This window comes from Nyctibius grandis, chromosome 29 (assembly GCF_013368605.1).
Source record: "Nyctibius grandis isolate bNycGra1 chromosome 29, bNycGra1.pri, whole genome shotgun sequence".
In the NCBI taxonomy this organism is placed as follows: Eukaryota; Metazoa; Chordata; class Aves; order Nyctibiiformes; family Nyctibiidae; genus Nyctibius; species Nyctibius grandis.
In genome coordinates this window covers 1923615-1936795 of record NC_090686.1, presented here as the reverse complement: position 1 = coordinate 1936795, position 13181 = coordinate 1923615, and the positions used below count along the sequence as shown (strand labels likewise).

Here is a 13181-nt window from a genome sequence, read left to right as displayed (position 1 = left end):
ATATGTCAGCATCCACAATTATCTGCATTGAGACATAAATGAATCATAATTTATCAGTCAGTTTGCTTATGCAAAGTGGGTATTACAAATCAACACGTGATACGAGAGGATTGTGTGCAGAAGGTATAGAGAAGATAAAAATCTATGTGAACCTAAACCAGAAAACATATGCTTTTAACCTAGGAAAAAAGAAAAATCAAAACCCACAGCTGTCTTCAGGAAACTACAGCATGTCAGATTCATCTTTGCTTATGCTCAGAAGATCTTTCTTGGAAGGGCTGTAGCTGTGTTGGTTTTTTTTTCTTCCAATGTAAGCTTTCTCTAAAGATGGGCTAAGAAAATAACTAAGACTGCACATGTACATCTTTGACTAGCATTTCACAGAGGAAATAACTTCATCTGAGCAGCTTGTGAGGAAGATATTCAAATCAATGGCTTCTCTGCTGCCTGTGCTCTTTCTCCCCACTGTGTCTGCAGTTTGTTACTTGCATTAACGGCACAGACAAGAGCCAACCTAAGAAAAGGAATTTAAAAAACTGTAATGTTTTATATCCCATTACTCTAAGCGTCACATGCAAACCTAAGGTAGTATAAATAGCCCCGTACTACATGCAGGGGAACTAAAATAGGATCTTGCATATTGGATGTCTAGTGTGAGTGATCATATTTGTGAAAACTACTGTAAAACAGGTACTGCATCATGAGTGGCAAAAATTCCTTTAAGGGGAGAACCCAGCAGGGAGAAGTTTGCAGAAACTTGTATTAGGTTTTCAGGCACTGTGTGATATATGGGGATCTGAGCCAAGGGAATAGCCCACATGAGCCAGTGTAAGAGGAACCCCACATAAACACAGAAAATTTTACAGGTGACAAATGCAGAGGTCATTTGGCTCCAGACACATGGGTACCAAAACTAAATAACTTTATTTCTTGAATAAAATGCTTTAACAGTCAGATAACATCTAAAGCTGTAGAGCTGGTTGTCTTGTCTTACGTTTCTGGAACAGTAAAAAAACAAACAAACAAACAAACAAACAAATCTTTAGCTGCCACTGGGTACTGATGAGCTCAGCACTCATTTAGCTGTATTTTGACATGTTTTGCAAAGCTGGTGAGCGTGAAGGGGCTGAGTGGTGAACAGAACGTGGCTCTGAATTTGTTTCTCTGCAGCTGTCTCAGCTGTGCTGCCAGGAGAAAGCAAAACGCAGTGACACCCTACACTCCATTAACTGCTTGCTAGCCGTCTCTGTAACCATGAAATCAGAAACCACAAATGTAAAAGTATATGCAAAGAGCTCGCATCATAAAGAAAAGACTATTTTGAGCAATATTCTATTTCTAATCTTAACAGGTAGGCTAAAGTTCTCAGAAGCAAGTGCTTAAAGACTTGCATATACTCCGGAACATCTAAGCATGTAAACATGTGGTCTGATTTGCTAAAGAATTCAGTGTTCAGCAGTTTGCACTGGGGGTAAGTGTTCTCAATGCATGCTCAGAAATAAAACAAAATTGGGCCTTTTATGGTTTTGGGGTTGTTTTTTGGGGTGTTTTTTTGGTTTTTTTTGTTTTTTTTTTTTTAAAAAAAAAAGATGTATAGGGAAATTCCAGTGGCAAGCACTTCATGTTATTAGAACAAACTAATTGTCTTATCACTGCATACAATGAAAAACTAATTTTATTTGGAATAAGAAAAGTTATTGGTGATTCAAGATGTAGCATTCTCTCTAAAGAACCAGGTTTTAAAATAGTGATTGCAGAGAGTTCTCCAGCTTTCAGCTGAAGTAAGACTACTACAATTTTCTATCTTTCAACTGCAAGGAAAAAAAAAAAACAAACAAGAAAAAAAAACCCCAAACAACCGAAACCTGAAAGCCAGAAAATCTCATTTGAGCTTTAAAATTCTGCAAGCCCATTGCATTAAGGTCTGATTAGTGGTTTCCTGCTACTTAGTTTTGTCAGTAATTAAGGGAAAGACAAGTTATCTTCATGGAAGGCAAAATAATACTTAATGAGAATGATTAAAATGTGGTTTAAGGAACCTCCTACAAGATACACTTATGGAACTATACTAAGACATAAAATCTTGACACAAAATAGAAGAGGTTACATGATCTAATTTTTGTCCGACAACAAAACGGCATATAACATACAACAGCAATAACACATAGCATTTCTAAGGCTGACACTGAAACACGGTTAAGATGTTTTTAGATGGCTAACAAACCTCCACTCACCCAATTACTGCAGCCTGTCAAAATTTATCTTGGCGCTGCAGCGGTAGAAGTCACATCCTTTAATTGAGGTACACAATGAACAGTGAAAATTCGTTACAGTGATTCAAATACAGATTAGAGGCAGAAATTAAATAATTAAAATTTAAAGAGACTCTGCTGAGCTATAAAGTATGAAAGAGAAAGAGAGAGGTTAACAGGAACAAATGAGTTAAAAGCTTGATCTACTAAAGCTTATATCAAAGTTGCCGCACAATGGTTTCATTTACCAGTCTCCACTCTCTTTTGCTATTGCCTTATGCCACTAAGAGGTTATCAATTTGTATTCCCATGATGCCTGTAAGATCATTACTTCGGTCAACATCAGTTTTCCAGCACATCTGAGACACTGTTGTTACCATGCTAGAATTATTTCATGCTGACAGTCATGTCATTCCATGTAAGAAATATATCCTGACCCTCCTGATCTTCTCTGTTGGAAAGAACCAGCAGAGGTTCATGTGCTACTTACTTTCTTCTGTAACTACCATCTAGGTCTCAACTGCCTTACTCCACTCGCTTGCAAAGCTTGGTAGATAATTAGCAAAGGACAGGAACAGTCAAAACAAGCACGTCAAAACAACAGCATTTTTCTCTGGGGGTACTGTGGCGTTGTCTAGTATCTTCTCACAAGAGCTGAAAGTAGAAACTAGACAAGGAGAGCACTAACTCCACACATTTCATGGACTATGGTCTATCTACAAAATGACACCTTAATTTTCAGAATTTTGTTTTGCTTATTTGAGAATAGTTATTTCCTTTCAATAACGAAAGCAACAGAGTCAATGTCATATTTCTCCCCCCCCCAGTCACACTAAGGTTTTGAGTTTCTTGACAGAAGTTCTTCTCTTGCTGAGAACTAATAGGTAGAAGGAATGACTAATTGGTCAATAATCTCTTCCGAACATCTAACTACCTGCTGCACTTCCTAAAAAGCAAAATGTCTCATCTTCAGTCATGCACATGTCTCAGTAACACATATGGAAGTCAATGAAATATACACCAGGTAGAAGAGCAAACCCAAGAAACTACTACACCTACCAGAAACAAAAACGATAATTAAATGCTACTGAAAAATTACAGCATTCCATATTGATGTAGGCTAAAAAGCTAGTTTTAGAGGCTAGTTTCACTTTACGTTATTGAAAACGTACCACAGCAAATTTGTGTAACTCCCTCATGTACAGTTGTCATTATGTAGCACCCAAAAGTGGTAACTATTTCATGTCACTGTCACTTTTAATTAATAGACTGCTGACTGGTTTATAGCACCTGCATCTGTAACAGCTTCCTTTCTATCCGCGTTCTGTGACCTTGTACACTACGCAGCACGCATACGTCACAGGATTACATCTCCCCACCTGATGACTTCTTTTAAAACGGACTATACTGTGCCTTTCCACAGGAGGAAAATGCAGAGCATTCTTTACAAATATCATTCAAGGAGTGCTCAGCATATAGCCCATTTCCTAACTTGCCTTATGAGAACTATGTTGTGGCTGCCCCCTCCCTGGCAGTGTTCAAGGCCAGGCTGGATGGGGCTTGGAGCAACCTGGTCTGGTGGAAGGTGTCCCTGCCTGTGGCAGGGGGGTTGGGACTAGATGATCTTTAAGGTCCCTTCCAACCCAAACCATTCTGTGATTCTAACTACAACAACACAGATAAAACTGTAGCCTTACAAAAGCAACGTGCATGGACGTTCAGGTGAAAAAAACCCCCACAAATATTCTACTAATGAAAATGAAAGATTAGTCAACATTTGCACACTTGTTCTTATAAAAACAAAAGAGCAAAGGACTAACTTTTAACTGAGGATACTCCACATTCTTAAGCAAAAAAAAAGTTACCAAATGACAGATTTAATACTGACTATTCAAACAAAGTAAAGCCCTACCTTTCTTCAGATAAGCACTTGAAACACAGTCTCCATTTAGCCCAAACCCAGGGCTAAACAATAACCAGTTGTTCTATCACCCTTGTGGGTTGAAATTTAAACAGATTTAATAAAGTAAGAAAACCAATATCAATACTAATACAAAATACACAAACTTATACTTAGTCCACATAGTAGTGGTGAAACTCTCCATGGATAGCAATCATTGAGAGGGGGGAGAGAAAAGACCAGAGGAAAGAGCCCCAGCCATCCCCAGCAAACTTTTCCATCTGTAGTGAACTTGACATTAATGTTATAGACCTGTGGGCCAGCTAAATCCAAGGACTTGTCAGAAACAGCAGGTCAAGTCACTCGGCAGCACAAAGGGCCTCTGTGTTTAAGAACCTGTATTTTAAAGAGATTCTGTGTGTATCTTCCCTGCAACTCAGCTGCTGTTACTGTAGGTCGGACTTTGTTACCAAAGCAAAGGCACTGCTTGCTACCAGATTGTCAAACAAATCTGATAATTGGCTGGAGATGGAAGGAGGGGTGAACAATTACCAATCTGCATAGCAAATGAGAATTTAATTTGAGTAGAAGACTGTTTTTCCTCTGTTCCAAAACACAGAGTAGTAGACAGGAGATTCAGAAATCCCTTTCTTACACATTTCTATTATTCTTAAATACCTGGAGCAGAGTTCCTCGGTACTAGCTTTTCTAACTTGTATTAATTCTTAACGTCTCCCCTTCCCTTACAGTGCAAGGCTACTTGCCAGTATCATCTGTATTAGCTGTCCAACCCCCTCCATCTCAGCCGAGGAAACTCCCTAATACCCGTGTTAACCGCTCATGATTCAGCAGTTCACAATATGGTATGAGTTACGCTGCACTGTATGCAAGAAGCTTCCCAGTACTGCCTTTACTATAGCCTTGTTAATCAAAATGGATGTTGGGAAACTGCAGTAAGGGCTAATAAAATTTGTTCACTGCCTCCTAAGTCCTCTTGAAAAACGTGTACACAGAAATTCGGGTGTTTTACTGAGCTACACTGTGCAGATGGCACTGCAGAGTAGTTTATAGAAAGGCAGAGGAAAATTCAGAACCTTTTCCTGGCAGATATAGGTCATAACTAAACGATTAAACAAAAAAATGCTTGGTTTAACCAAGTTCTATTGCGCAAACCGGGGCGAAAGCGTCAGGACGTCACCTTACGCCCGCAGTGGAGGAGGGGGGTGAGGAAAGAGCGTATTAAAAATAAAAGCAGAGGAAGTGCCACAAATGCTTCCACTTTATCTAGCACCTCTGCCGATTGGCTGGGAGAGCTGTTGCTACACAAACTCTGCCTGCTCCGACCACACGGAATAAGCCCCGCTCCCTGTTACAACAGACTAACACAGCAGCGGGCCAAGCTGCACTGAGTTAAGAGTACCCAGTGAACATCCCCCTCAAGCTAAGAGGGAAAGCGACAAGTTTGCCCGAGAACATACAACTCCCTGACATTAATCCGTGTATTGGCAGAAAACTGTAGTCTACAGACGTTTCACGCGAAGCCATGCAAACTCCTGTTACATTAGTTCTCGTTTCCAAAGCAACAGAACATGGTTCAAATTCCTGCTGGTGTATTGTCCGATAAAAATCTTTTAAACCTGTGTGATCATTGTAAGAAGGAAAGCAGAGACACCAAGGTGAGGGAATTTCAAAAGGTACTAAACTGAAAGCAGAAAGGAAATTAAACTCCATCCTAAAAGAAAACAAGCAATGGGTTTACAATTAAAATACCCTTAAAGGTTTTTTTTGGTTCTTATTTTTAAAAAAAATTTTCCCTTTTTCTGTGACCTGTATATTAAAATCAGCACAGGCAAGACTGTACCTGAGGGTCTAAAAATCTCACCTGTCCCATCATTAACTCCTTTTATTGGAAATCAAAGGTGTGCCTTAGCTCAGGGAAAAGTGATGCAAAATTACCTGCTGCTTAAGATATGAAATGGAAAAGGTAACTTACTACCTCTTCAGCCCCTATTCTAATGCAGAGCAGTGTTGAATTTGGAACAAAACCCAGAAACGTAATAATATGAACAACTTCAATGTTCTGAGAATTTATCTGCTCGAGCAAGCCCTGAGGTTCAGTAGTACGCTTTGATCATTAAAAAAGTAATATTAAAGTGAATGATCCCAAGTAACAGGCCAAGATACTGAGAAAATCCTCCACATATAATTAAAAAGAGTAAGTTAATAAGGATGTCTGATTAATTCAGGTCCATCTATAATATAATTGTTACAGCTTTAGGTGTCATCCTCAAAAACAGCATTAATGCGGAAGACCTTGCATGCAGATTTCAGCAGTAAGTGGGACTTAGATCTCCAACATTAAAACCTGATTCATTGGTGGTGAATGGGAAAATTCTTCTGCAGTTACAAAAAGTAATTGGCCAAGCAGTGACAAGCCCTTCATCATGGGAGTCAGTCACACACGGAAATTATAAGATATGCACTTTTTGGGTTTTGCAACAATACACATTAGATCCATAAAATAAGTAGTTGCACGTATAAACACGTTACCAGTAAGCTGAATTCTGCAGTTCCGCCTAACGCAAAACATCCAACTGAATTTTATTTCCTCAGAAGCTGTGTTTGTACATAAAGCGTGGTTTGAACTCCACCACTGCAAAAAAAAAAAAACAAAACCAGGAGGTGGTGACATGCAGAAACAACGAATCAGCGAGGCAGTTACACGTAACCCTCCTGCTTCCTCACCGCACCCAGAGGACAGCCAGCGAGTGGAATGCTGGCACATGCCTCTGCTGCTGCCCTGCACAGGCAGGCGATTGCAGCAAAGTCCCCTGTGACCTGCGAAAGTCATGCACTGCTGAAGGCAGAATCCAGTTATAAGCATGGAACTGAAGAACAGCGGCCAATGATATCTTATTTCAACAATAATATAAAAAGTAATTTATCCACTGCCCAAAATTCAATGCTGTGATGACAGCATTATTAATATTATATTTAAACTCATTAGTATTTCTTCAAATTTTTTTTTTTGGGTGAGAATTTTATATAGAAGTTATTGTTTTTGGCAGATGTACGAGCAATTATTTTCCTACTGTATTGAACAAGTAACTTTACCTTGATTTCTTTGCAATAGGGGCTGTGATATCTTAGCCCAGTGTTTGCTCCTGTAAGGAGCACCATGGATGAAGTCTCAATTGTTTTCATGTCAATACCATCATTTAATTAAACAGTACAGTGACACCCTCTCGTTTAAGTTGAGGTTAAGAGCCCTGTGGTTGGGGGCAGAGGTTGGGGGGAAGTAGGATGAAATATAAGAAGGAAGGGATATCTCCTCCAGGGAATAGGAGCCCAACTTAAGTTCACATATAAAAATTAATCCCCAACTGCCATTAAAAAATAAGAAAATCGTCTGTAACTCAACAGGAACTTGTTTCCTTACCAAAAACTATAGGCTATTGTCTACTTTTGCTCAGAGGAGTATAACTCAGCAATAGGTATGTCCATCCCTTTATGTACTGCCTAGGCAATTAGTACATTGCTCAGCCTCATAAGAGTTACATTTTTCAGAATAATCTTCATTCAGCTGCTTGCTGAGGTCTTGGCCCTGCTGCTGCTTTTGAGCTTTCTGATGTAAAGCCTGTTTTAGCCTGTGACTCCTTATTGCTTACACTGTGAAAGGACTGGTTTATAATTTCTTAGTACACACTGCAAACAAAATAAATAGGTTACCTAATTAAACATTAACTTTAGGAAAGATGTACTTCAATGTGATCTGAACTGCCCTAATCAACTATCAAATACTTGGGCTTAAAGCAATATCCTACTAACCCACATTAATATTGTCATTGCAAATATACAGATTGTGAATTAATTCAAATTAGTTACTGCATCTTACACATCAGTTTCACCTCAAAGAAGCTAAATAGTACTTCTAAGGGGAAAAATATTTTTAATTTATGTATAAGCAGAAATTAAAACAAATAGGGCATGAGAAACACTTGTAGATTTTTTTTTTAACTACATGGCGTAACGGTCAGGGTTAAAAAGCTAAAGATTTAATCAGACAAACCCAAACTCTAGACATGTATTGTAACATGGAAACCTCTCTCAGTCATCTCATCAATGAATTTGTGCACATCTTAACATCATATTCCCTTTTTTTTAAGCATAAGAACCTTTTCAAGCTTTTAATGTCTTTGATCTTCCTTCTTTAAACCACCCAAAAAAAGGCCTTTGCTTTTTTACCTGACAATATTCTTCAAGAACAGTTACAAGAGACAGGCCCCACCGTCTCCTTTTAAAGAACTATCATTTCATGATGTTTTATACACTGAGGGAATAGATTATCTGCCATAGAAAACGAACACTATAGGATATCATTGTGGAAATCAGCTGTATCATTCAGTCAGCTACATGGCATTTATATTTAACAGAGCAAAGCGTAAAATGAAAATAGAGAACAAAAGTCAGACTGCATTGTCTTCAATATTCTGAAAGTTAAATACAGTATGTTCTGGAGGTAGAAAAAGAAAGATCGTAGGAGGTGTGTGTCCAAGTTTTCTTAAAGAGTATCATTTTGCAAAACCAAATTACATCACAATACACGCATTTGAAATGAGCACTCAGGAGATGAAAAGCAGGAATACCCTAATCACGCATATTCTAACAAAACTGATATTGAAAGAAGTTGTAATCCCAACAGAGCTGTTTCAAACACTGTAAAAACTGCTTCTAAAAACATGGGGAAGATTAAACTTTAATGGGAAGGATATTGACCAATATTGAGAAACTTCTCAAAGCATCAACTCTTTCCTTTACAGAGATGAAAGCTGTGCATGAAAGGTTTATTTTCTGCTGCTCCAGCTGCACTCAATCCTAACTGCTAACAGAAAATGCAAGGCACAAATACATGGAAGAGGAGAAGGCACGTAGCACGGCTGGGAAGTTACCAAGATCTCCATGCTAAAGAACAGAGAGTCCTTTGAAGGCATCGTCGGTTGGTAGAAAAAAATACTCCTTTGGCTTCTTTGCTCAGAAATCAATCATTGGGTGCAACCTACCCACTAGCAAGTTGCGCTTTCGACTGCGCCAGCCGGGTTCACCTTGGCATGGCTCTGTGCTCAACCTGACCCCGGGCTGGTGGAGCACCGGGCAGTGCCAGCCAAGTGCCGGCACGCTGCGGATCGGGCCCCGAGGGAGTTGGAGCTGCCTGCGCTGGCCCCGTGCCTGCACCCAGGAGGGCACCCCAGCAGAGCCGGCCGGGGAAAGAGGAAAGGAGTTCAGGAAGACAAACATGAGCTCTAAGCAGCAGGTCATGCAGCTGCCCTTTTTTTTCTTTGTTTATTTTTTTGGACACTGAGAATTTGTAAGTCATCAGTTGGCTCAGAGCCCATTTTTTGTTCAGTTCCTTGGTGCTGCTACAGGCAAACTGGGGGGGGGAATGAAAAAAAAAAATCAGGGAGATGGATCTTTGTCCCTCTGCCTGAATTCTGGTTGGCAAGCAGATTTTAAAACCAACATAGGACACACCTGCCCCTTGTGTAACAGCCACACTGGACCACAGATTAACTACTCTCCTTTCTTGCTATTTAATTCCCCTAAACTTTCAACACACTACAAAATGCACTTAGTTCCAAAATTACAGTTACATGCTTATTCTTTATCATCCACATTAGGTTTTAGTTTATGCTTTCGTATTTTTTCTCAAAACAAAACACAGAACAACAACAACAAAAAACCCCTACCAAGTACTGTTGGTCATATTAGCCAATGTGCTAAAAGTTTCTGGATATAATGAGCAAATGCAGATTTAATATATTAACCTTGCCACAGTAATCTCCTAGTTGAGGATACTGTTTCCACAATCAGATGTTTGAAACAAGGACCTTCTACACAGCAATTATCTACACTGAGGTTTTGGGCATGTTTGCATTCAGAAAGTACTTGATTACTAGTTAAAATAAATCCAAAGTCTCCTGGTAGGAATTTTTACGAATTTGTATCAGACTGTGTTACATCTGAGTCTGCCATTCTCCAGGGCAAACTGATCAAATTCAAATACATTAACACATAAGCAAATTAAACAAGAATGATTCTTCATTTTTGCTCAGCAATATCTTAAATAAAACATGGGAACATAATGCCTGTAAGATGATTGCTGTCGTCTTTTTTTTTGTGCAAGCTGCAGCACCAACAGTTTTTGCAGAGAGCAGACTGTTAACTACCGTCATAAGAACTGTGTGTGTGTGTGGTTTGGTTTTTGTGTTTTTTTAAGGCACTGCTCCACTCAAGTGTTTCAACACTTACCTGCCTTGGATGAAAACAAGGTAGCAAGTTACACAGAATTACCGCTTCTCAGCTGAATGATGGAAACTGATGGTGCAATGTAAAAGGAACTACCTTAAACCACTTTTGTGGTTAAGATTTACCACATTGTCTTGCAGGGGACACAGGGTAACATCATGCACATGCTTACTACCATCTCTTCTGATAAGCATCTGTTCTTTTAAATACAATAATATCATCAGAAGCAGCTGAATACTTTTGTCTTCTTAAAAGTAATGTACATATGAAGGGCTTGGACACAGGACAACATCATTACCATTAGAGTACAGCTACTTAAACAGCTGCTCTGTATTAACCAACAGCAAGCAAACACCATTAGCAGCAAACACAGGCTAAAACCAAGTTTTCACTGGGGTCTTATGCTAAAGCATTTTGCCTGTTTCCAAGGAAATAAAACTACATGCTGTTTCATTGAGTAACTACATTCAGCTACTGTGCTGAATACGTGAATACACAAAAATTTAAGTAGCTCAGTAGCACGACCAAGCCCTCAAGAATTTATGCCCTAATGATTTGAATGGTATTCTCACTCTGCACTCACATCAAAAAGTTATATTACTATGCTATGGTGTAGTAAAAGGACTGTAGCAGCCAGGCTAGGGCCAGCTTTTTCTGCATTGAGTCTTAGAAGCCTCCTGGGAAGCCTGGACACTTGTTCACTAGCTAGCCCACACTGAACTCGGTGTTGCTATTTGAATACTGTTGTACTCAGTCCAGCTGGATTAAAGGTAACTAGTGATATGCCTTCTGAACATAGCACAGCCATAGACTCAAGCTCGTGGGACCTTTAGGGAGGATGTCCTCACTCACAAGCTGAACAAGCTATTTTTGGGTTCTACAAAATGCATGTTAATATACCAGCAGTAATGAAATGCTGGTTCAAAACAGCGCCTGCCTGCAGCAAAGAGATGGCTAGTGATGGCTTCCGCAGTTGTTCCTAAAATGCTGTGCTGCTCAAATCATTTCTCAAAGGTGCTTCATGTATGAAGCTGTCTCGGGAAGAGAAGGAGAGAGCACACACATGAAGAGTGCCATTAGGTGGGGGAGGAGAAGGAAACAGTCAGCTCTTACGTCACGGGGAGCTGGGTTTTGCATCTGGAAGCAACTGGTCTCTCCTTTTTCCTCCTTGTTTTGTCACCATCTTTCACTGCCCCCCCCCTCCACTGCAAGGTCTGAAGGCACACGCAACATGCCATAACGTAACAGCGGGGACAGACAGAGCAGGGAAGGCGGCGGGGGGATCTCTGATGGTTTGGTATCAGACAGCTGACACAGACCAACTCAGGTTCAGAAAAACACAACTGGCAGTCTAAACGAGCTCGTTCCTTACCTTGCGTGCATGCAGACCTAGTAACTACGGAGCCTGCTGAAAGGCAGGCACACTGTTTTACCTACAAAATGGTGTAAGCAGGCTGCAACGGCGCGGGACCGGCTGCCCGGGAATACCCGCGGCACAAGCACCAGCCCGCGCAAACGCCCCGCGTCGGAGAGACAACCCGGAGCTAAGCGGCAACTACGGGGTCGATAAACAGCTCTGCCGAAGCAGGAAAGCGCACGACAGCGAAAGGGACAAGGCAGGAGGCTGTGCTCGCCGCCTCCCCCCCCCGCGCCATCTTCCCGGGGCCGCGGCCCGGGCAGCCGCCGCCGCCGCCTGGCAGGCACCGGTACGGCACCGGTACGGCACCGAGGGGCTGCTGCTGCTGCCGCCTGGCAGGCACCGGTACGGCACCGGTACGGCACCGAGGGGCTGCTGCTGCTGCCGCCTGGCAGGCACCGGTACGGCACCGGTACGGCACCGAGGGGCTGCTGCTGCTGCCGCCTGGCAGGCACCGGTACGGCACCGGTACGGCACCGAGGGGCTGCTGCTGCTGCCGCCTGGCAGGCACCGGTACGGCACCGGTACGGCACCGAGGGGCTGCTGCTGCTGCCGCCTGGCAGGCACCGGTACGGCACCGAGGGGCTGCTGCTGCCGCTGCAGGGCCGGTGTTCCCTGGGAAACAGCGCGTATTTCCAACGCATGGAGTCAGCAGCGTTACCTGGGTATCACATTCCAAACATCCGACTTCAAAGAGCGCAGGGGAAACCGTAAGGAAAGGAAAGAAAAGGCAAAGGGGGTGAAAGGGAAGGCTGGACAAAGGTGCTAAACGTTCATGTTTGCAGTGTCCTCAAATACCACAGATTAAGCATTATTATGAAAAAACACTACTAAATTTTAAGACACTACTAGATTTTAAGACATCAAAATGTGCCACCTTCATAATTCTGCAAATATGTAAAGATCTTTTAAAAAGCAGTCAGGTATTCCTTTGGCCAGCCATAGCAATTTCATAAAGTGATTTGATCCAGCAGCCTTTATTGTTAAAATATTCCAAGGACCTGAGTAATCTGAGTGATTAGATGCCAGGAGAGCACTGATACCTAGCAAAGCAAGTCAGCCATTTTGTGCAAGCGTCAATGCTGATCCATACGTAAGTGCAGATTTACTACAAAGAGGATTTTTCTAATAATGTGCTACTGCATATTATATTCTGTCCTGGCAAACTACTACAAACACATTTTTCGTTATGGTAAAAGGCAAAGAGAATTTAGCTTAGTGCTCCCTCACCCTCTCCAGCTATCCTACAGGAAAACCCACGCAGGTTGAAATGTGCAGCTGTACAAACTCCAGTGAAGTCAGAAGGGCC

The 13181-nt window shown here is 41.4% G+C and overlaps 1 long non-coding RNA gene across 1 annotated transcript in view; it reads left to right on the top strand.

Annotated features, from left to right (window-relative positions):
• The window catches only part of LOC137674534 (uncharacterized), a 33472-nt gene extending 23180 nt beyond the window's left edge, over nt 1-10292 (top strand). The window contains exons 3-4 of the long non-coding RNA XR_011049825.1: nt 1352-1471; nt 8973-10292. This is a non-coding gene — a long non-coding RNA (uncharacterized lncRNA). The remainder of the gene's footprint in view (nt 1-1351; nt 1472-8972) is intronic.
• The last annotated feature ends 2889 nt before the right edge of the window (nt 10293-13181 follow it).